The following is a 24,068-nucleotide window of genomic DNA, read 5'->3' as shown; positions in this document are numbered from 1 at the left end:
AGAATTTCAAATTAAAATTTGTATATTGACGAAACAGTTCAGTCGGTAGCTCAGGCTGTTTAGAGAGTACCTTTTAAGATGAAACAATAAATTGAAAATAAGATTGATGAGTTAAAGAGGTTAGAAATTATCTAGGGGTTGAGGGCCCGACTCCATGGGTGTCCGATTTTGGACCAATTCCCAAAAAAAGACAGTGACGTAAGGTTATGTGTTGACATGAGAAATGCAACCAAGGCCAATATAAGGGAAAAGTTTCCCATGCCAAACGTAGAAGATGTGCTGATGTAAATGAATGGATCAGTTATATTTTCAAAACTTGACCCGAAACAGTCATTTCATCAAATAGTATTAGATGAAAAGTCAAAATACATAACGACATTTGTCTGCCATATTATTCTTTACCGTTTCAAAGTAAATTAGGTAAATCCATCAGAGAATTATTCAACAATTATTACAGTACATCTCGAACTGCAAAATATTGCTGATGACATCATTATTTTTGCAGACTCGGTTGACAAACACAATAAAGCTCTTTCAGCAGTTTTGCAAAGAATGCGCGCGACAAGAATCTGACATTGAATAAGAAAAATGTGAATTCAGTAAGTCCGAACTGAAATTTATGGGCCATCAAGATGGCATGAAGATTGATGACGCAAAAGTCAGGGCATTCAGAGATGCTGAACCGCCTACAAATGTCACCGAGGTCAAATAATTTTTGTGACTGGTCACATTTGTTCCAAATCTGTCCAAGATTACCTTGTCTGGGCCCTTACGTAAACTCACAAGAAAGAAACAACCTTGGATCTGGGGGTTGACCAACAAAAGAGTTTTGACAAACTCAAACAATGTCTTATTAGTACAAAGGTTATGTCCTTATGTTATTGCCCTGAAGCGGAAACAAGACTTGTAGTCGATGGCTCCCCTGTTGGTGTTGGCGGGGTCCTTGAGCAGAAACAAAGGGATGGTACTTTCAAACACGTGCTATTTAACTTACCTTTCACTGATACAAATATTGGTACACGGATGCGCTGATACTGAATTATTCACCTGAACAGTAAAAAAATAGCGAGAATTCAGGTTTTTTTGGCGAAACTAGGGTTGGATTGAAGCGATGTAAATATTCACATACTGTGGATAGAACTGATCTATTAATGTTTTTAGAAGCCCTAAGGTTAGTCTATTTGAAAGAAGACGATATTTTTTAGGTATTTAATGTATTTGAAATTACAGGGCAAAATAGTAGGGTTAGTGAACTTACCTCTTTGTGAAAGAAATCTGAGTGTTCGATACCAAGGAGAAGGTAGTTCCCCGCAAAATCGGACGTCGTGAGATGATAGCGTATGGAAACAATATAACATGTGAATTGAACAAATATAAGTCCGACAACAATTGTACACGCTATAACTGCAAACTATGGTATATCGGCATAACGGTTACACAAGTATAAAGACTAATAAGGTATTTGTTTTTTTTTTTTTTGGGGGGGGGGGGGGGGTTTAACGCCGTTTTTCAACAGTATTTCAGTCATGTAACGGCGGGCAGTTAACCTAACCAATGTTCCTGGCTTCTGTACCAGTACAAACCTGTTCTCCGCAAGTAACTGCAAACTTCCCAACATGAATCAGAGGTGGAGGACTAATGATTTCAGACACAATGTCGTTTATCAAATAGTCACGGAGAACATACGCCCCGCCCGAGGATCGAACTCACTACCCCGCGATCCGTAGACCAACGCTCTACCTACTGAGCTAAGCGGGCGACTAATAAGGTATAGTTCGGAAGATGTTCATAAGGAATAAATAAGAACAAACCAAGTGAAATTCACTCAGTTTATTACATTCACAAATAAAAATCAAACAAAAAAAATGAAACGTTTTCTGAGGGATTAACAGTTATGATTATGATTGGCCGTCACACCTAATTATACTATTATCGGGAATTATTGGATGACGACGGTAATTTCAAATAATTAGACCATGCCATTGTGAACTTCGGATTACCTCGGGTAACATATCGTGAAACAACGTTGATGAAAAAATGCAGATTTTTTTTGCGTTTTAATTTTTTGCTGGATGAATATTCCGCTGAAAATATTTTGCAATTCTACCGAGAGACCGCAGAAACGCAGAAATCCCCCCGTAGAAATAACACACTATACGGTGTTTTAGAGACGTAATCGATTGTTTTCATTTCATCCAATAGCTCTAGTAATTAGTTGTAAACTCGATGTTGATACTTTAGATATGTAAGCAATTTTCTTAGTTCCAACCTTTGAAACTTAAGGTAGGTATATATAATTTGATGTTTAATAAACATTTGTTGTCTTGGATCTTATAGATTTTTTTCAATGTTTTGTTACATTGTTATTATATAGTTTTATAAATTGTCATTTATCATTAAAACGCCAATTCAATTTAAGGTTGTTGTTGTTTTTTATTGTTTTAAACAGAGAAATCTTTGTGCCCCAAAAAATTTAGACATAAAGGAATATTACACTGGTACTGAAAAGCACTAAATAAAGTGTCTAAAAAATTTATACAAGCTAAAAACTATAGAAGCTTAAACGTGGAAGTTTACAGCTAACTTGAATCAGATATTCCTTGGTTCTCAATGATTCCGCTTATGTTGTTGCTACCATTTCCTTGCAATCCTATGCTTCTATCTAAGTGATATACTAACATTTTACTAAGCATTTAGCTTTTCATGAAAAGTGAACAGAATGAACGTCATTTGTAAATATTGTGTTCAGTCTGATGCGTTTCAAGACGTTTTTTTGTGTCATTCATTTCATAAGACGAACGTTTTTCTTTAACTTTGTTACTTATGACCATCAATTGAATTTGGACTGGAGATCTTAATGACCGAGTTTTACCAGTTTTAATTGATGGTCATAAGTAATGATTAGGGCACATATTTATGGTTATCTTATTTACTAATTCTTTTTCTGAATCAGCAGACTCAATTCTTTTTGAAAAAAATAAAAAAGACAACAACAACAAAACAACAACATAAAAACATGCCGTCACCAGGCATCGAATTGTTATCTTTTTGTTGATCAATTAGCAAAAATCGGGAAGTAGCGAATACAACTGCACTTTTACGTGTATACCATTGTATTAAAGTTGTTAAACATTTTAAGTACTGATAAAGGGTATCTTAAATCGCTACGTTGGTTATATTAAACAATGTAGTTTAAACATATTTGTCAGATAATATTGGTTGACGTAAAAATAAGGTTATTTATAAACACATTTGATTGATCATATTTCCTTATCAGCAAGAACTCAGGTAAAGTTAGGCCATACCAAATGATTAATAGTTCTTCGGAAAATTTAAAAAAAAAAAATGGGAGCGAGCGAGCGAAATTTTTTTTTCTAAATTTTGATTTTTTCACAGGCGGGTAGATTTTACATGGAGCGAGCGGGTACTTTTTTCCCAGCTTGGACCCTAAAAGGAGGCATAACCAGTTATGATTATACATGAAGTTAACATTTCTTTAAGAATAACACAGACATCAAACATTTACAGTGTGACTAACACAGTAGATAGCTTTTCTATATATTTTAAAGACTACATGAATAGTTTTGCAAATAAATTCTTGCCAAAATTCACAGAATTAGTTTGTTTTTATTCTGTAGTTATAATTACTAAGGGATGAGTGTCTTATTTTTAATTTTGATTGTTCTACATTAATCTGAAGGCGTGCCCATTTAACGACAGAGGATGAGGAATATTTATGACAAAACGGGCACCCAATAGGAATAACATAACTTTGTGCCCCTAGTGAAACTCCAAACGGTAGAGGTGAGGGGAAAGTAATAAATCACTTGACCAATGATACGTTTTCAAAGGGAGACAACTTTTTCTCAAAGATTACTTATAATAATCGGAAAAAGTTGTTTCCCTTTGAAAATGAATGCCATTTGTACTTAAAATAATCGGGAACAGTTGTCTCCCTTTGAAAATGAATGCCATTTGTAAAGAAATAAAGATAAACAATTGCTGAAAACTGTGTTCCACCTTGTTATGCGAAATTTCACCACTCGCACGCTATTGCAAATGCATCAAAACGAACATGTGTAACTGTTCTTTGAAAATGGTAAGTTTTTAAAGGCGTTTAACTGTCCGGAAGTGGAGCCCCTGTAGGCAGTCCTTTTCCGGAATTCAATGTTTATATCAGTATACTGACACTTGTTTCGTAAAGTAATATACATGTTTTACATGCTGTTCAATTTTCATGTCAAACAACTCTTTCTTTCTATGATTTGGTGTTGTTTGATTTTTGTTTCTCAAGGCCTCCATTGAAACCTTAATATACAAACAGGGAAAATTGGGGTTACAATACGACAGAAATTATCTTTATATATACACTACTTATTTGAAAAGCTAAACATTTTTTTTTAAATTGAATATATGCATTTTGATAGATTATCTGACTGGCGTACTAAAGAAGTTACGTTCAAAATGATTTGGGCCCTAGACAATAAAATTTAATGTGATGGAACAGTCAGGATCTGTGAACAAACTTTTTTTTTTTAAAGAAAGCACTTTGCTTTGGCTCTAGATCTAACATATTGAACTAAACAACTGATAACAAATAGTTTGAAAACTTTATTTGAACAGTATTTCTATGTTTAATCCAAATAATTTTAATTGAATCCAGGTGCACGTCTTACAAGTCGGGCTCTGCTCTTTTCACTGTATTCTGTATTGAACAATCGTAGAACGTGTCTACTTCATCACCTACCGGCACATCGAAGGCCAAGTGTGGCATTAGCACAGACACTCCAGATTTAAAACAAATGATGAACAACATCATAATTCCTGACTTTCCGAGTTTGGGTCATCAGCTACATGTATTACGAACGCATGAATCCCGATCAATATCATTTTGACGCATTAAAATAGTGATAAAACCTGTTTTTGCCGTTATCATTCCGGACCGCGTAATCAGAAAAAAAAATCGGAGATTTTTACGTACGTGCGGGCGGGTGAATTTTTTTCTTCTTTTTCTTTGGAATGAAATCATTGATGCGGTAGTTCCGACGAACGACAAATCAATTTGGTATGGCCTTACCATCAGTGGCACTTAATCTCGTAATCTACTTGAAAATAGACAATTATCATAAAATTTGAAGTACAGGGAAACAAGATACAAGATACATTTGGTCTGAGAGCTTACGGGCTTTAATTGCAACAACTGAGGCCAAAAGAAGTTTATAAAAGTGCCTACCTATATTTTGTTCACTTATGTTTGTGATAGAGGAGGCAAAAATCTCTTGTAAAAAATATAAGGGGGTAGGGTATAGTTTACATCTACCAGTTTTTTTTTCACTGTGTGATTACAGTAACTATCTGATTGTCAGTTAATGTATATATGTAAAACAATGTCAGCAATAAGAAATTCATCATAAAGGATTGATGGTCAAACTTGATATTTATGGTAAAAGGTCAAATTTATGTAAAAGTCACTAAAATCGGCATATTTGAAATTTATATATTATTTTTTCAAATATAGTTTGTTATCATAAGTCACTCATCTTTCTTAATGTAATGTGTATATATCAGCCAAAGTCAGCAATGCAATTTTTTTCACAAAAGGTCAAGGCAAATCCTGATAACTGAAGGCCAAAGTTCATTTTCCTGCAAAATTGTGAAACATTTTACCTTTACTTTAAACATTTTACCTTTACTTTTTCTTATCTATTTATTATGTCTTAAAATTATTAGCCGCTGAAGTTAATTCGTTTTAATTTTTTTATGTCAGCAGTGCAGAAGTAAGCTCAAACTGCCAATGTTAACGCTGATATCAAAGGTCAACGGTCAAATTTGTGTGAAAAATCGCAGAACTAGCTTCCTGTTTAAAATAAAAGAGATGTTTTTCATTTAGTAATTGCTCGTGATTTATCTTAATGTATATTCTTCACACAATGTAAGTAATAACGATGTTGTTTGAAGCCTAAGTGATCACAATATAGATAGATAGACACGGCTTTGACACTTAAGAAATGGGTTTTCATGGAGGATATAAAATAATATTTCTTAAAAGTATCGGAAAAATTCAAATACGAAAGAAAATAAAAACAGCAAAATGGAGTTATCATACTTTTCTTTCATTCATTTGTTTCGGATAATTACTACTGGTCGTGAACACACTCAGACTGAGTAATTTCGCTAGGTTTGGATGTTGGGAATCTTGGTAGATATCCTCTTAGACGTTGAGATGGTTTTCTGTTAAATGAAAGCTGTTCATTCAAAGCGTTACAGTTGGTATGTACGGCAAAATAAAAGTTAAATGAAGATGGTGTAGGAAACTTTCTTTCCCGAATTGGTCTCTTTTTCATTTTACACAAAAGTACATAGAATGGACCATGACAACATTTTAGGTGCGGTTGGGAAACCGGAAACATTTTTATGACGCCTTTAAGCTTCAAGTAGACTACTACCATCTCTGACATGTACGCTTTTTCTTAGAGTTTTGAATCTCAGGTATAAAAGGTTTTTACCAAAAGTTTAATTTAAGTTTTCAAGATGTTGATTGCTCTTAAAACGATCAGTATATATTATGTTGATAATATCACTCGTTGCCTGTCCAATATATATCCAATCCACAGTGTTTCCAACAAAATAGCGATTTATTAGACACTTATCAAAATTTGCTGCCCGTAGCGTAGTGACAACACATAAGAATTTATGATGTAAGATGTACATTTTTCTCCTAAAAATATTCAAATTCACTGTACATATAGAGGACTAAAGGCTTGGTAAAAACTATGAAAGGGATGTGTTGTCGGTAAATCTAAATATGCTAGCTCTTATCTTCCCCATTATCTTATTGTTGTCACAAGCAAATTGAAATTAAATTCAAAATGACGTTTCACAAAGGGTTATCAGGTAAAATGTTTAACATATTCATAGTTAGAAAGTATAAATTATTTGGTAGTTGAGAGTTTGAGATTTCATTACAAGCACACCTTCTTGTTAGTGTAGAAAATACTGTGAAAATTACAAAAGCTCACGAATAATGATTTATTTATTTTGTTGGCATTTTACGTCGCACCGACGGAATTATATATAATACGGAAACGCTTTGATGGTGGAGAAAGTCAGGACCTGAGTAGAACTAAAGACCTTTCGCAAGCCAGCTGGATGGCTTCCTCGCGTGAAAAATTCAACGCCCCGAGTGGCGCTCGAACCCACATCGAACTTAACCTCTCGGCTACGGAGTTCCCTAAATATTTACGAAGAATTAATTTCGTGTCTTTCTTTTTCTCACGAACATTCAGTCACGCGTGAGTTTAACACAAAAGTAACATGTTATGTATCAATTAAAATTTTAGCGTTGCGTAACAACTTTCTGATATCATGCATCACTATGGGAGAAGATTACTTCCTCGTGTTTTATATTGGTTAATTTTGTTGGGTTTAGCATCGCACAGACACAATGTTAGGTCATATGGCGACTTTCAAGCGTCGATGGTGGTGGAAGACCCTAGTTGCCCCTTCTTTCAATATTTCATCACAAGTTGGCATATAGGTAGAACCACCGACATTCAATTAACCACCCGGCCACGGAGGCCCCTTCCCTGTTTTAGCGCCAATATTTAACATAAATCCATTTTAACATAAAACGTCCATTAGATTAAAAGCAAACATGTCATTTTTTTATTTTAAAGATATTTTACTCTCTGCACTGAACATTTCGAAACAATTTGTTTTCATTTTCTGTAGTTGAAACGATAATCATTGGATTGGAGATGATCAAACTCAGATAATAAATGTTCACACATATTATCATGTTTCGAACAGAAAAAAGAAATCATTGCTGTTTTGCGAGTATTATGGACGTCATATTCGGCATTGATCAAAAACTGAAATATGCGTACGAGTACAATAATACTAAACATGGTGTTTATGGTTTCCACTGATACTTATTTGACGGGTACTTTTAACTATACAAGAATGAAATCTAAACCCAACTGTTTTAAAGGACCCGGTGAAATTTCATGAACAGTATGTCGTTTTTTGCTTGTAGAAAAAAGAAACACACATATATGAGGACTGATCTCCTGTTGTTCGGTTTATGTTTCAAAACCGCAGCAGTATACATTTCAAACACATAGCTAACTTTTCAGGCAATAATTATACAAGTATATATATAAAAGATATTGAATACAAAATACATCAATAATGAAATGTATTAGCGTTCTCTAAGCAATAAAATCTGTAAGAAGATCCTTTGGAAGCAAAGAATGCTACAAAGCACATTCGGTTTGATTGTGTCTGTTCATGGAAGGCAATGAAATATGCAACACCACTCACCCCCTAGCACCGGCTTAAGTGGAACTATTTTACACTTATGTTGAATGGACTTTATGATCCAAAAGGACTAGAAAATAACACAACACTGAATGCAAGTACGGGGAAACTTTTTACAGACGCCACACGGCTCTTAAAGATTGCTGTTGTGATAGTTAATATAATCTGTAAAAAGAACTTTTGGAAGCAAAGAATGCAGCCAAGAAGAATAACAGCAGACTTGGTTTAATTTAGTATGTTCATGAAAGGTAATGAAATATTGCAACACCTCTCACACCCCCTAGCGCCGGCTTAAGCTGAACTCTTTTACACGTATGTTGATTAGACTCCATGATTCCAAAGCACCAGAAAATATAACACTGAATCGAAGTACCAATACAGGCATTTTCAGGAATCGTTGCATTTGCGGTGCTTTTTGTGCGGATTTATGTTGCGGACGCAAAACTTCAAATGTTAAAGGGTTACATGTAGTACTTACAGAAAATGAAAATTTTGGTTTCAGCAACAATCCAGTTTTCAATACTTTTTGATCTTTTATAGATTTGCAGCTATTGTTGCTGCCTTAAACTTGCAAGATATATTTCGAATTGCAACATGTAAGTGTATTTACCATGAATATTTGCAGATATGATCTAAAAAGACAATTTTGCATCTCAGTTAGTCTAGCCTCCTTTTTCAATTTTTCAATGACGGTGTGTCCTTACTTATTAATTAGAGATGCATTTAATATTATTTAACGCATAAACGGAACGTTTCACTTTCTTAATTTCTTGAATGTTTTGTTTCAGTTAAAGATAGTTGTTTTTTTTCTTATATACAGCAGTTATTAAAGTAAATGGGTTTGTATACATTAATACTTTCGTTATATCTACCCATGATGATAAACAACCTACACAGTTTTGTTGTCAAAACCATCAAATGTAAATAAGCCGAGCCATTAGAAAACCAACATAGTGGCTTAGCGAGCAGCATGGATCCAGACCAGGATCCATACTGTTCGCTTTCAAAGCCTATAGCAATTAGAGAAACCGTTAGCGAACAGCATGGATCCTGACCAGACTGCACGGATGCACAGACTAGTCTGGATCCATGCTGGTCGCAAAGGCACTATGTTGGTTTTCCAACGGCGCGGCTCAAATACAGTTCAAACTCAATATCTCGAACACATTTATGTCGGTCTCTCGAAGAAATTCTCAAATGGGTCATGTAAAATACATCATATCAAGACGAATTTCGGCTATCTCGGAGTAAAGCGCCTGATCCTTTGCAATTCGAGATACAGAGTTGCAACTGAATCTTCGAACAAATGCGTTTGTAATCTATTCTAGTAGAATATTCTAAGAAAAATGGATCTAAAGCACATATATTTTTAAGGCAGTGTTTCTTATGTTTAGATGTTGATCGACGAATGCAGCGAGACAGTTACTTATTTGATTCCTCGCTTGCCGGTAGTTACTGTTTTATTTATAATTTAGAAGTTATGCAATCTTTTATTACAAATTACTGCTTGATAATAAATCATATGAATTGTGGCATTGAAAACTGAAACGTTAAAGAGCAAGGTAACATTGTCTAATGTTAAGTGTGGTCTTTAGTCATTTGAGGAAATGCAACAACACTTTTTTCAAAGTTAGGCAAAATATAAAAGGTACTGTATGGATATTTAAGTCCGTAGAAATAAAAGAAAACGGCGGATTTGATTTTTTTTTAAAATGATCTAAGTGTATTATTTCCTTGATTCAGAAAATATTTTTCTTTATTTCCATGATTATATTGTTATCAGATAAACATTGATTGAAAATTAATTTCAATGTGTCAAAACTTTTATAGATGTTACATCGTTAGTTTCGACAATTCCTTTCAGTCCAATGAGAAGAATGAAAACGCACGTTAAATACATTGTAATATTTCCCTAATCACGGAAATCAATGACAAATTATGTTATTGTATTACGTAAGCTGAACTAGTTTATTAAATATATTTGAAAATTACCCGGCTGTTTAATGGTGATTTTGTGACATTTCAAATAAGGTCATAATTGCAGCAATTTGAGATTGCATGCTATAATATTAATTCTAAAGAAGCAGAAATCACACAAGGCGCGCAAGCACTGAGTGTGATCCTGTCTAATACAATCAATGCGATCCGAATACATCTGAGAATAAAAGATATTTTTGTAGTACGTCGTTGTTTGCAACGCAGCAGTCTACTTTTTGATTATATAAATTAAAAGTTACATATTGAACAAAGAACTATTTATTTTCCTTGTCATGAATATAAAAGAAAGTATTGTAGGTACTGGTACGGAATCAGATTTCAAGCAAGTGTGATGCAAATACTAATATCTATCATACTGATATCTATCAGATCGTATATTTTTGAGAAGTCGAAACATATTTTTACAAAATGATATCGTTATATGATAAGAAATGCAGTCAGATATTAAATAAACCATATACCTATACATTGTCAAAATATAATGTTGATATCCTGGAAGCAGAGGTTAGTCTAGCCACTGCTGATGTATTTTTACGCACCGTAGTGCATTTTGTAGAATCAAGAGAAATCGAATTCTATCTTCTTGCATAAATAGGGGAATTTATCTGATTCTGCTATAAAATCTTGGAAGCAAATAATGCAACCAAGAAGAATAATAGCAGACTCGGTTTGATTGAGTCCATTCATGAGAAGAAATGAAATATGCAACACCTCTCACACCCCTGGCACCGGCTTAAGCGGCACTCTGTTACACATCAATTGAATAGACTCCATGAGCCCAAAGGGCCGGAAAATATAACAACAATGAATCCAAGTACGGGAGACTTCTTACAGTTACAGTTGCCACACGCCACTTATAGATTGTTGTTGTGATAGTTAATAAATTCTGTAAAAAAAGATCCTTTGGAAGCAAAGAATGCAACCAATCAGAAAATAGCAGACTCAGTTGAACTTTGTTCTAGCATCAGCGGATAAACTTTCTCCATCTCGACAGGGGCGATGTATTACTAATTTATATGAACATTCAAGCTTCACCTCCTGCGTTTTATTGTATGTTGAAGCCATATTGTGTCTCAGTTGGCTGTCCATAATAGTTTCTATCTATCATTTTCATTTATATATAACTTTCATAAAGTCATGCCATGACAAGTCAGGGAGTACCCACAACAAGACCTATAACTCTCAAATCACATCCAATAAGATCAACAACTCCTAGAACACGTCATAACGGTATAACCAGAATTACACCCAATCGAGATAAGTTTACTAGTCGATATAATTTTTTCATCTATCAATAATCCTCTTAAATTTTCAAACACAACTGTTTCTGTTATGTTATATTGCGAGCCATTTATAAAGATACTTTTTATGGGTCAATAATTAAGCAAATGACTTGAAAACGAAGCAAACTGTGTACTATTCATGCTTTGGGAAATGTTTTATGTCAAACGAAACATTGTTCAGCAAATATGATTTGAATCAATTTATTCAACTGTACAAAGGAAAATTATAGATCATATAGGCTCCAAATTATAAAAGCTGGAAACGAATTTATTTTTCCATTAAATTATTTCATAGAAGAAAGTTAAGCCGTTTATCCGACAGTCTACCTGTATCCGTCACTTTTTAACGGACTACTGTTTCAAGTACACGGCCAGTAAACATTGTAAACTGGGTCAAGATTCCAGAAAAGGTGACGGTTTCATCATTCAATCACTGTGAAAAATGCTATTTGGGAGACTGATACCTCTACAAATATCTAAATCAATGCAGAATTGTACGGTGACGACTTTTAAATTTTGTTTTAAATTTACTCCATTTTATGTATTGGTAGCGTTTCTGTATTCTAGTTAAAAGCAATGTAAAGCATTTATTCATTGTAATTGTTAAATTTAAGCCATTCATTGTGTCGTGGTTCATTTGATTTTAGAAAATGTTGGGTTTTGGTGTTTAAGAATCCAAATTGTGTCTCGGTTGGCTGTTCATGATGGTTCCTACTTATCATTATCTAACCTTAAATATATAACAAAAATGTCATTAAGTATAAGAATAAATAATATCATTCTATGTCACAGATAACAGCTCATTTCTGCATTCCTTATGTTCATATTCGTAAGATAATATCTGTAATTTAGTCAATAATGAAAACAAAGTTAGCAATATGGTTTAAATTCATTCAAATTAATTGAAGTATGACAAAAATGATATACGTTCCCTTACTCTGCAAAATAAAAGCCATTATTTCGGTAAGGTTTAAGATATTGGCAAAACAACAAAACGTCTATTTAGTGCATTATAATTGTCAGTATCGACTCATATTATGCGATTTCCTTTGATCATAGCAAACTTTATATAGATTGGTTTTCATTGTACCGTTAAAACCGATGTATTTGTCATTCATAAGTTGTTGAACTGTATACATTTAGTAATTATGAACAAAAGCACAAAACAATAAAACAGAGATAATTTGACAACCCTGTATACAATACTATCGCTTTTAACTATTTGATTATTTAGAAGGAAACATTAGCCTAAGACTTATTGTTATAAGTCAACGCCATAACCGTTTTTACGAGTTGTCAAAAACTAACCACCGAATACATACTGTAGTTAAACTATAGAATTTCACTAACGCCGCGCCACACTGTCTCACACGTCGTTAATTTTGATCATCATATCATGATGGACAGATAGCCTTCAAGTAATTTATAAGAAATTGGACCTTGTCATGGCGTAATAACACCTGTTTTTAGGAAGGTATTCATTTCATAATAATCGACATAGTCTTATATAAAAATATATATATGCACGGATGCGCAGGCTGGTCTGGATCCATGCTGGTCACAAACGCACTATGTTGGTATTCTCATGGCGCGGCTCATTAAGCTAAAACATGTAATAAAAATACCACCGTATGTATTATTTACACGTTAGGTAAATGATCAGTTGCGTGAGGTTTACATGTATAATCTATAACTGTAATTTGTAAAACATTTTTAAATATTCAAAATTTTAATCACTTTATGCTTGCTTATCGGCAATATTTCGATTTCACTTAAAGGTCGGTATGAATGAAAAGGTTTATTTATAGTGTCCTTCAATTATCTGTTTAACATGAGTGAATATAGATAACGAACTTAAAATGTTTGTTAAAAGAGGAATTTTGGTCTTATGTTCGATCATTATAACGGAGAATAAAAGAAAACCAATACTTAGAATTTGATAATCTGAGGGTTTTATCTATTGGTAAAAATTTATTGTATTTGAAAATTAAATGTCAGTATTCATGATATATGAAAAGCTGAATGAACGGAATATGGAATGTGGAATGACAAAGGCTTCTTAGAGCTCTAAATTGTGAACAGACCTTATTCTATTCATGTTGAGAGAACATAATTTAAGCGGTTCATGAGTAGGCGTTTCTAGGTTTTTCCATTTTGTTGGCCCTTAAATGCAGTCAAGCGAAACCAGATAAGCAAATTTGATGCACGGTTTATCCAGGTATGCTAAAGAATAGCTTTGATGACCATATGAGCCGTGTCATGGGAAAACCAATATAGTGGCTTTGCGACCAGCATGGATCCAGACCAGCCTGCGCATCCGCGCAGTCTGGTTAGGATCATGCTGTTCGCTTTCAAAGCTATTGCAATTAGAGAAACTGTTAGCGAACAGCATGGATCCTGACCAGACTGCGCGGATGCGCAGGCTGGTCTGGATCCATGCTGGTCGCAAACCCACTACGTTGGTTTTCCCATGGCATGGCTCATACATCCAACGGTATATCAGGGGAAGGTTTTCAAAGTTTTTTTTCTATTTTAGATTTGAAAGGAACCCCTTAGACCAGACGATCAAATCTACTTATACAAACTCAAGAAAGGTTATCCAAGGATGCTACTTTTTAAGTTTTGAGATTCATAAAGGGGTTCGTCAGAAGAAGTCATTTAAATGATTTTTCTATTACAAGCTCCATCGGACGGACCTTAATGCAATCATACAGCACCATTTAACAAACTTCACAAAGGAAGATGTTTCATCAAAAATGAAGAAAACATACTACGGACGCCGTCCATCCGTCACAAGGAACTGAGCAAATGGGTTAGAAGAGGTATATATCAGTCTTTGAGGAGAACTGATGGTATTTGCATTAACTAATGGTTATATTAACAATTGAGTAACCAATAAAAAGACCAATTATGTTACGTTGTCAAAAAACGGCTCATATTTCATGCACTTCATGTTTGTCAAAAGCAATCTTTAATTTCAATAGACATTGAATAGGTAAGGTATTGATTTTACATATATTTCAACTAATTAGCGTTTGGGTTTTGAAAGGAAGTCATACACCTGCTTTTGTCAAAAAAAAAAAAAAAAAAAAAAAAAAACAAAAGAAGTTTAAACTTATTGATCATATCGACCGCAGCTAGGTTTGTCATTTCGTTTCCACCGGCGGTCTGACAACATTTCTGGAATTAAGATTAAACGTTTGATTGAAAAGTATCAAGAGGCACATTGAAAGGTAAGAGAATATACATTATTTCTGCATGCTGACTTTTGTTAATTATAAAGTTAAAATAAACACTTTCAAGTTAAAAGGAAGCATTAGATTGGCAGAGTTGGGTGCCATATATTCAAATGAATTAGTTTAAGATCACGCTATCCACGTATAATAGAAGCTGCGATTAGAAGATTATCAAACATAGGTTAGGCCTAAAAAAATATTATTTTTTTTTGTTTCCGGTAACATGCTTAAAAATTTAGGGTAGGTAGGTCGGATTTTTTTTCTTTTTGGCTTTTTTTTTTATTAAGGGAGACTTTTTGGAAATTATTGTTGTGTCAAAAAATGAATACAAATAAGAGGGTTATGCCTTTAGAACATAGGTAAGTTCATTTCTTGGATCACTGGCAATGTTAAAATGTTGAAAAAATATCCTCCAAGGCCATAAAAGCATTTAGGGTCGGGTCAAAAACTTTGAGTAGGTCGGGATACCGGAAACAAACATTTTTTTACGCCTTACACTTATAGATAACTTGAGATTAGAGTTAGTACCTAGTACTTGTTCTAGTAAATTTTTTGTTATATATGGAAATACTGGTTAAGTAGATCTGCAATTCGTTATGTAAGGTTTGACTAAGTAATCTACGGCTTTCGATCTGGTATGCAGAGAATAAATTTGAATAATAAATTGAATCATGGTCTTTACTTTGTGATTTAATTGCCGACTTGATATTGATAAAACGGAAAGCAGTGTGAGCGGCTTGTAAAATACTAAATTGATTTCAATGTTTCAGCTACATAGAGAATGTTAGATTACTGTCTTATAAATTTAAATTTAAGTGAGTCGGAGAAAATATAAAAGTCGAGACTCTAGCCCAGACTTTTATTTTTTTTTGTAGACGAACATAATATCCTAATGTTCTATTTATCCTACATTCTATTTTAAAATCATTTTTGATTAAAACTCAATTTTTACCACCAACTACCCAATAAATTACAAATATGCTGTATTGAAAAAGGTCTTTAAAATCTCAAATATTATAAAATGAAAGCGGAAAAACAAAGGCTAATCTTGTTTTGTTTTGTACCCGACCTCTCTGTTCTGCTTAACATGAATGAATAATTTCAATTTGCTGCCAAGTGATGTTTTGTCTAAGTTCAGTTGCAAGTTGGATAGTTACCCATTCTTACCATGAAAACGTTAGACGTCATTTATACACACGCCATAACGCCGCTTGACAGAAAAAAATAGGCAACCGTTTCCTCGTTGATTTTATTCAATAACATTCCATTCCAGATGCAATGTATTCCTTGATTTAAGTGCAGAAAGCTAAAATCCTGAACAAACGCTATAGATGAGTCGTTTTACCTTTCTCCGAGCGTTTCCGTTATAAAAACTTTTGTGTGAATTGCAAATAATGTATGCATACGCTATACATTATTGACATCATCTCACGTACCTAATAAAATCGCGTTTTATAAAAATAATTGCATAAATATGTCTTTTAATTATTATTCTAAACAAAGAAGATGGCTTCATTCACAAAAAGTCAAAAAAGTAGTCCTGCAATCTTTATTTAGTCACTGATCTTATAAGCAAACTTTATCATACCCCTTAATTTTGGCCTTTATTTTGCATGAAGGTAGGGTACAATCCACATTCAGATAAGTTATATGCTTCTTAATCTTTTATATATCCCAAAGATAGTTTTAGCTCTGCTAGAAATAAAGCAATTAATTTCAGATATTAAAATGTTAGAAGTTAGAGAATCTTACCACACTCGACTGTGCTGACTACTAGAAACTTTCCCTAATGCCCTAAATACGCATATGTCTTAATGGTATGTAATTTCATCAATATTTTGTGACATGTTCTGAACAAATTAAATAATTATGTGTACATTTAACAAGATAACACAATGCTATTCGTTTTGGTAGCTTCAATTTGAATCTGTTTTGAAATTGTGTAGGCGTCCCATGTTAAAGTAAACCATTCTATCAAAGTTTAAAGACACTTACAGAATATTGAGTCTTTCGTTTGATAGGTGCATGTGTTTTAAAGCTGTTTTCTACTTCAATTTATTAATCCACTAAAACTCTATGAAAAACATATATCGGTGCTAGGGGGCGTGAGGAGTGTTGTTCATTTCATTACATCTCATGTACAGACTCTCTCAACTTGTGTCTACTATTGTTTGCTTTGGTGCGTTCTATACCTTCTATGGATCTTACAGATTTAATTTCCTAATCTGGTGTCGAAATGCAAGGATAATTGTTAAATGGTATGACACATGCCTCTAGAATACTTTCTGCATGCTTAACTGATCAAGCTAAATAATAGTCTACGCTACAATATTGTGCTTGATATCAATTAATGACCCAAACCGTCCTTCACTACTTATATACCATTCTTTTCTTGTGCATACACGTTCATAATGCTTTTGTCAACTCCGTATTGGTTTCAATGTATACAAAATATAAATCAAAATTCACGGTATACAATACTCAAGTATCTTTACAATCGGTTGAGATATTGAATTTACAAATTATCAAAGCTGATCGGTTTTCGTTCTTTTGTGTAAGCCCGTTTGAATGTTTTAATGATTTTACGTGCGTCGAATAATTGAGTAATTTACACCTGCGAAAATGTTTTTTTTATCAATGTTTAGTAATCGTTTGAAGATTATCGTATTATCGCTTGATTCGGTTTTACAATAATCATTAAGGATGGAGTGGGGATGCTGGCACACGCTAGAGGGGTGAATTAAAATTAATAATTTATCTCCAAATTTACTATTTGGCGCCGGTCCCTTTCCCAATATTGTGAAAAATTCCCTGCTACTGTAATGACACTCTATCATTTTTCTTTAACTTAAAAACTCGATTCAGTGAAATGTACTGTTAAAACCGTCAAATTACTGTAAAATTAAGTGACCATTGGTAAATCAAATTCCTGCTTACCATCGTTGAAGATGAGACTGCAAATGTCTTTATACTTCACTTTGAAAAAAAAAGAATTCTTTGCAAAACAGCATGCCCATTGTATGCTTTGGTATTCAACATGTCTTTGATTACAGTATTGTTTAAATACCTCCACTCAATAAAGAAAATGACCGCAGATATAAGGCGTACATACGGACACATAAGCTGACAAGATTCATTAAGTTGCATCAGCAACCACTAAGCCAGTTCTGTATTCATAAAATTATGTCCTCTTACTGACAGAATAAAACTTATTTGCACTACTTGTACTCTATTTCAACATTTGTTCTTATTTGCGTTTAATGTTTCTCATATGTCGCAATAGCTGCATAATCTAAGTTCTAGGATACTAAAAAGTTTCGTGCTTTTTTCTGTTAGGTGCCATTGTAGGTTTAGGCTTATTTTCGTTCTTTTATTGCAGTAGAGCACGATAAAAGTACATACACAAAAACAACTGATTTCCATATTCAGTGATCGGACAGCTACGTAAACCAAAATCACAAGTTATATCGTTGTTATTAAATATCAAGTTTCTAATTTACTCCTTTTTATCATCCTAATAATCCGTCAAAATATCAGCCGCGATTCTGCTCGATCACAATTCTATTATCATCTTATCACGGTTAATCACAATTATGCTGAGTACTCGATCACGATTCTGGGTGTGAAATAAAAATATATATAATAACTAATTGGCATTTACGACACCTCAAAATTTGGTTTAAGATAATGAAATAAACATACTTTATCATATCATTATACATTTTATATCAGTCATATAATTGTTAATGGCCTATACATAAAAATACATGTGAAATGACCTTCTATATTATAATTACTAAGTAGGAAGCAACAACGTCTACAGTTTAAATCCCCGCCTCTAGACGTTTTTTATAGGTGCCCAATTGTTTGGCAGGACCACCTCTTTCAAAACAAAAATTGCTGCCATGAAAAAACTCTTTTGAACAATACATTCTGTATCTAAAAAAACAAGATATCACTAAAACTGAATAAAATGGTGTAATCAAATGTTATCAATGACCAATTATGTGAGCTGTAGTTTGTGAAAAGATGCAGTAAACACTTAATTGAAGTAAGCTAAAATAAATAACACCAGTTAAACCTTTCTAATACCCTTGTCACAAGAATGCTACGAGCTCCGTACGATTAGATTTTTAGTCGAATTTTGACAAACTCGTACGGCGTTAGTACGGACATTGTTGACTCGTACGAGCGTCGTATGGATTGTTTGAACTCGTGAGGACCCGGGAGCTCGGTAAAAATGTATCTTAGATATTACCAAAGTCGGGAGCAGCTTACAAGATCCCCGAACGGCATCCGAACCGGCCCGTAAGAGCTCATACGGGCACCGCACGATGTCTGTGCTGATTTGGAAAACTTCGAGGCTTGCCGCTGCTCGCACGACTATCGCAGGGAACTCGCATGGTCAACATATAATATCCGTACAATATTAGGGTACGATCGGGCTCCTTGTGAGCTCTGTACGACTAGTGCTAGGTCCGATTACGGATATCCTACGATTGAAAATGGAAATTTTCTTATGTCGCAAACTGATTTATTCCTGTCGCAAGAGCACCATGCGGACATCTTACGAGTGCCGTGCGATCGCCGTACGAACCCACGAGCACCGTACGAAATACGGCTGGGTTCCTTGCGAGCTCCGCAGGACTTGTCTGTAATGTACGTATGGATATCCTACGATTGAATCCTCTAAAGATCGTACGTGGTCGTAGGTACTGTGACCAGACGCTACGATTGTACAGAGACCGTAAGGATTCTAAAATTGGTGGACTTGTACGACACTTGTATTAAAGGGAAGACCTATCTTAAAATAAACTAGACTTACAAATGTATGTACCAGTCTGACGTAAAAAAGTATGTAAAAGTCTGATGTTCAAAGGTATGTACGAGTCTGACGTACAAAGGTATATACGAGTCTGACGTACAGGCAACACATTTTAGGTAATTGATCAGTTGCGGGAGGTTTACATGTATATATCTATATCTGTACTTTATTAAACGTTTTAACATATTCAAAATCTTACTGTTAACGCTCAGTGCTTGCTAACTGGCAATCAATCGACTTCAAGGGCGGTATGAATGAAAAGGTGTATTGATTTATATAGTCATACAACTATCTGTTGAAAATAAATAACGAACTTTAAATGTTTGTAAAAAGGAAGAATTCTGGTCTACAGAACGAACATTATACCCGAGAACAAAGGAAAACCAATAATTAGAATTGATAATAATATTATTTTTCATAGAATATGACATTCTCAGGGTTTAATTATTATTGGTATTATTAATTTTTTTTTGAAAATTAAAACGTGAGTATCGACATTATATAAACAGCTAAATTAAATGAATATAGAACGACAGGAAGGACAGGTTAATTGCTTGATAAAGAAACAAAGGATTATATAAAAATATATAAAAATAGAGCCAAGGTCTGCATGCGACATGATTATACATATTTCACAATTTTATTAATATTTATATTTGTCGACTGAAAAAATCAAAGTATTTCACAATTGAAATGATTTACATAGACATAATATCTCACTGGACGTATAATCATTCTGTCATGTTTAGATAAATAAAACAGTGTATAATTATTATTGAAATGATGTCAGCCACTACAATTTGCTTATTTAACGTTCATGTGTCCTATCAAGTTTAATAAATGTTAAGTATATTTCTGATCATTTTTCCTTTTGTATCTTAGTCAGTTATTACTTGCTATTTTCTTCAAGGCTCTACTTATTTTGTAAATAAGTCTTACACCAGACTTTTACTGACCTTGTCTCCATTTTCACATGTTGTTTACATGTTTTTTTGTCCTTTCTCGCTTTTTCATATTATAAATTGACAGAAGCAGTAGCATTTCTTTACTGTTGTAGTGTATCGCTCGACTTTGTTTTTTTATTGTGTTGTTTGTTCAGTTTTGTGTGATAATGGGATAGGCATTTGTTCATAAAAGTGTTACAAATCATGTCAAGTTAAAGTAATATGAAAATCAGCCTAGGTTGAAATGTTTTATTATTATCATTTAGGTATATGTAACTTCCATGTATATTTGTATCATTCTCCTTTCTTCCATCATAACAAATCAAATGTCAAACAGCAAGACACATATCTTTTTTAATATCTTCATGTTTTGGTTGCATAGAGTAGGATGTACTTTTGATTGACATCTAAATAAAAATAGAGGAAGTATGCGGAAAAGGATATCTCAATATGTAGAAATATCACAGCTAATCAAGTTTTTATCTTTTTCTATAGTTTGTATATTTCTGCAACAACAGACAACAACAATTTGTGTACAGAAGAAAGTAGCAGAATTAAGTAAAAATAAGATGCGGAATTATTATTATTATTATTATACCAGATTTATATAGCGCCCTTTTCATGATAAATTTCACGTTCAAAGGCGCTTTACATAGTTCAAATGCAGCCACACAGGGCGCATAATTCATCCTCTACTAGTACAGACACAGAGCGATCTAACCAGAGGGACAGAGTGAGACAAAGCCCCCACGACAGAGAGATCAGAAATCAAATACAGCCTTGTCCGGCTAACTTAGCCTAGCTCGTTGCGAATAGACAGCCTGGTTCTTTAACGTGCCCAGTGTATAGCACTGATACACGCAAGGATTAAGCAAAGATGACTTACTTAGGAACCTAATTATTTTACAATGTGACATGTTTAGTAAAGAGTAGCTTTACTGTATCGCCAGCAAAATGTAAATTTAAGTGATACAAACAGGTAATCAAAATATTTCCTATTCATTCTAACAAATTATCATGACCCATCGGTATTATACCATGGACTTATAAAAAACAATTTTCATATTACATGCGTAAATCGATATATACTACCAAAAGAATGCTGCCCCTTTAACTTATTATAAGCTTTTCTACAGCTTAATAAATACCAGATCTCATCAGGCTCAAACTCAATTTAATATTGTCCAATACAAACTTGAAAAGATGGGCGGGTTTTTATAATATTGTTCAAAAGAAGATATGTCTAAACATACCTTTTAACAATAACATTTTAATTACGTACACACATTTAACACAAAATCAATGCATAATCACAAAACAAAACGTTTGCTGATGTCGTGAACAAAAAGAGTTTGTTTTCATTATCATCAGCATAATTAACATCACCCACATCTTCTTCAACTCCTAAATGGATCATTGTATTTGAATGATACTTTTAACAACATTTATACTCCCACAGCCCATTACTTATATTACTTTTTTCTTTTTTTATTGGTGTACCTGGAAGCGGCTTTAAGTACAATAAACTAACGTACGTTATTGCAGCACTTTTGAAACTTTCGTTAAAAAGGAAAATTACAAAACTTTTGAATAATCATATTAACCTTTCTTTACTTATATACTTTTGAAAGCAAGTTTTAAAAAAGGTATGCGAGTGCAAATACAGAATTGTAATAAATAAAAAAATATTTGGGTACATTTTGATGCAGTATCCATTACCGTATCACGGTACTTCCAGCATCTGACTTCATTAGAAACTTACCAACTTTATAAAAGATTATAGTCGTTTTCACTTTCAGTGGGGGGTTGGGTGGCGGGGGGGGGGGGGGCTGTGAGAAGACGGCATGTGAGTAGTAGGGTATAGAAAAATGATGTTTTATTTTAATTGGTTTACCTGTCATTCACTCACTGTGAAATATAATACTTCTTTCGACAGATATTGCAGATATATTCTAAAAATGCAAAATTAAGTGATGTCTCAGTTTCATGTAAAATATATATTTTTGCCTTGAAGGTATTATGTACGTTCTTCATGGAATAAATCAAAGTTCTCCTTAAAGGATATATATATATTCAATGTGGTGGCCGATTTACCGGTTCGATTCGATTTCAAACATATGATTAACCGGCTTCAAAATTTTGAAATCGTCCCAGCCCTAAAGTAAATACTAGGTACTACCAAACGGATATATTCAGAAATGACCGTTTTAAGTTAGATGTTTTACATGATACATGTATGTAACGCTTGATTTAGACACTACCTTTCTTTGCTTATACATAGTTTACCGTCTAGTACTTCGATATATATTTCGACTCCCTTTTGGCTTTAGATAAAACACATATCTGTTTCAATATATTTAAAACATTACTATTTATCGGTTCTTACTTCGGAAATAGTTATTGTCCATTCATTTAGTAGTTTCAATAGTGCTAATGTTTTTGTTAGAAAAGAGAAAATATTTGAAGTCTCGATCCTATGTAATTACAGAAGACTGCAGTCCTTTCCGTGAATGATCTACTGGTCAGGAATGGATATAAATCAATTAAAATCCGAGCGAGAAAATTCCCGAAAACGCATTGACGACAAATTTCAGGAGATTGAAAATGCAACAAATATTACTTCAAAATCCAAAGAATTTCAGGTCTTAAAGAAATGTATAGGCGATATGAAATTGTGCAATAGCAAGATAAAAGAAAAACTGAACGTCGCTTTAGAAGACACAAATAGAGCCGAGGAAACTGTAAGGATCTTCGAAGAAACGTTGTTCCTAATTCAGCGAGGAAAGGTGAGAATTCAATTACCTAAATGGCAAATATTTGAACAAAAACAATTAATGTTGCTCGCAACTACTGTAAAGTTTGTCAATAATGTGTGTTAAACTGTTACATGTTTAATGAAACCTTTCACGAACATGTCCAAAGATCATATCTTTAAAGCGCTATGATCGATTTCTTTTAAAATAGCCAGTTGTCATCAATAAAGGTTGTCCGTTTAGTCTCGCTCAAGCACTACACATTCATTGTAACAAAATTTAATAATTCTGCAGTTAGCGCAAGTCTTTATGATTATATAATAACCCGTGCGAAAAAGGAACAGGAAATCCTGGGATTATCCCAGGAAGTCCCAGGACTATTGTGGGATAATGTGCTGAAAATATCTCAGGAATTCCTGGGATAATCTTGGGACTTTTCACGCCGTTAAATGGGAATGGGACGATCCCAGGATTTTTCTATGAGCAGGACAAAAACAGGACATTTCAGGATGTCAGGAAATAAATGTATATATTTTCCTGTTCTCAGGAAATACCAGGAATTCTCGAAGTCAGGATATCCCAGGACAATTGTCCTGTCTTTAGAAAATCTTAGGAATTCCTGTGTCAGGAAATTTCAGGACAATTGTCCTGTCTTCAGGAAACCCCAGAACATGTAATTGAATACCTTGTAAACATAATTTGAAATTCTC

The 24,068-nt window shown here is 33.7% G+C and overlaps 1 protein-coding gene across 1 annotated transcript in view; it reads left to right on the top strand.

The window, feature by feature from the left end:
* Positions 1–14,688: 14,688 nt before the first annotated feature.
* Positions 14,689–24,068, top strand: part of LOC123542117 (uncharacterized) — a 34,765-nt gene continuing 25,385 nt past the window's right edge. Inside the window, exons 1-2 of the mRNA XM_045327772.2 lie at positions 14,689–14,833; positions 23,094–23,391. The gene's annotated coding sequence lies outside the window, so the exon portion shown is untranslated. The remainder of the gene's footprint in view (positions 14,834–23,093; positions 23,392–24,068) is intronic.

Source organism: Mercenaria mercenaria, chromosome 19 (assembly GCF_021730395.1).
Source record: "Mercenaria mercenaria strain notata chromosome 19, MADL_Memer_1, whole genome shotgun sequence".
Lineage (NCBI taxonomy): Eukaryota > Metazoa > Mollusca > Bivalvia > Venerida > Veneridae > Mercenaria > Mercenaria mercenaria.
This window is presented reverse-complemented; position numbering and strand designations above follow the sequence as displayed.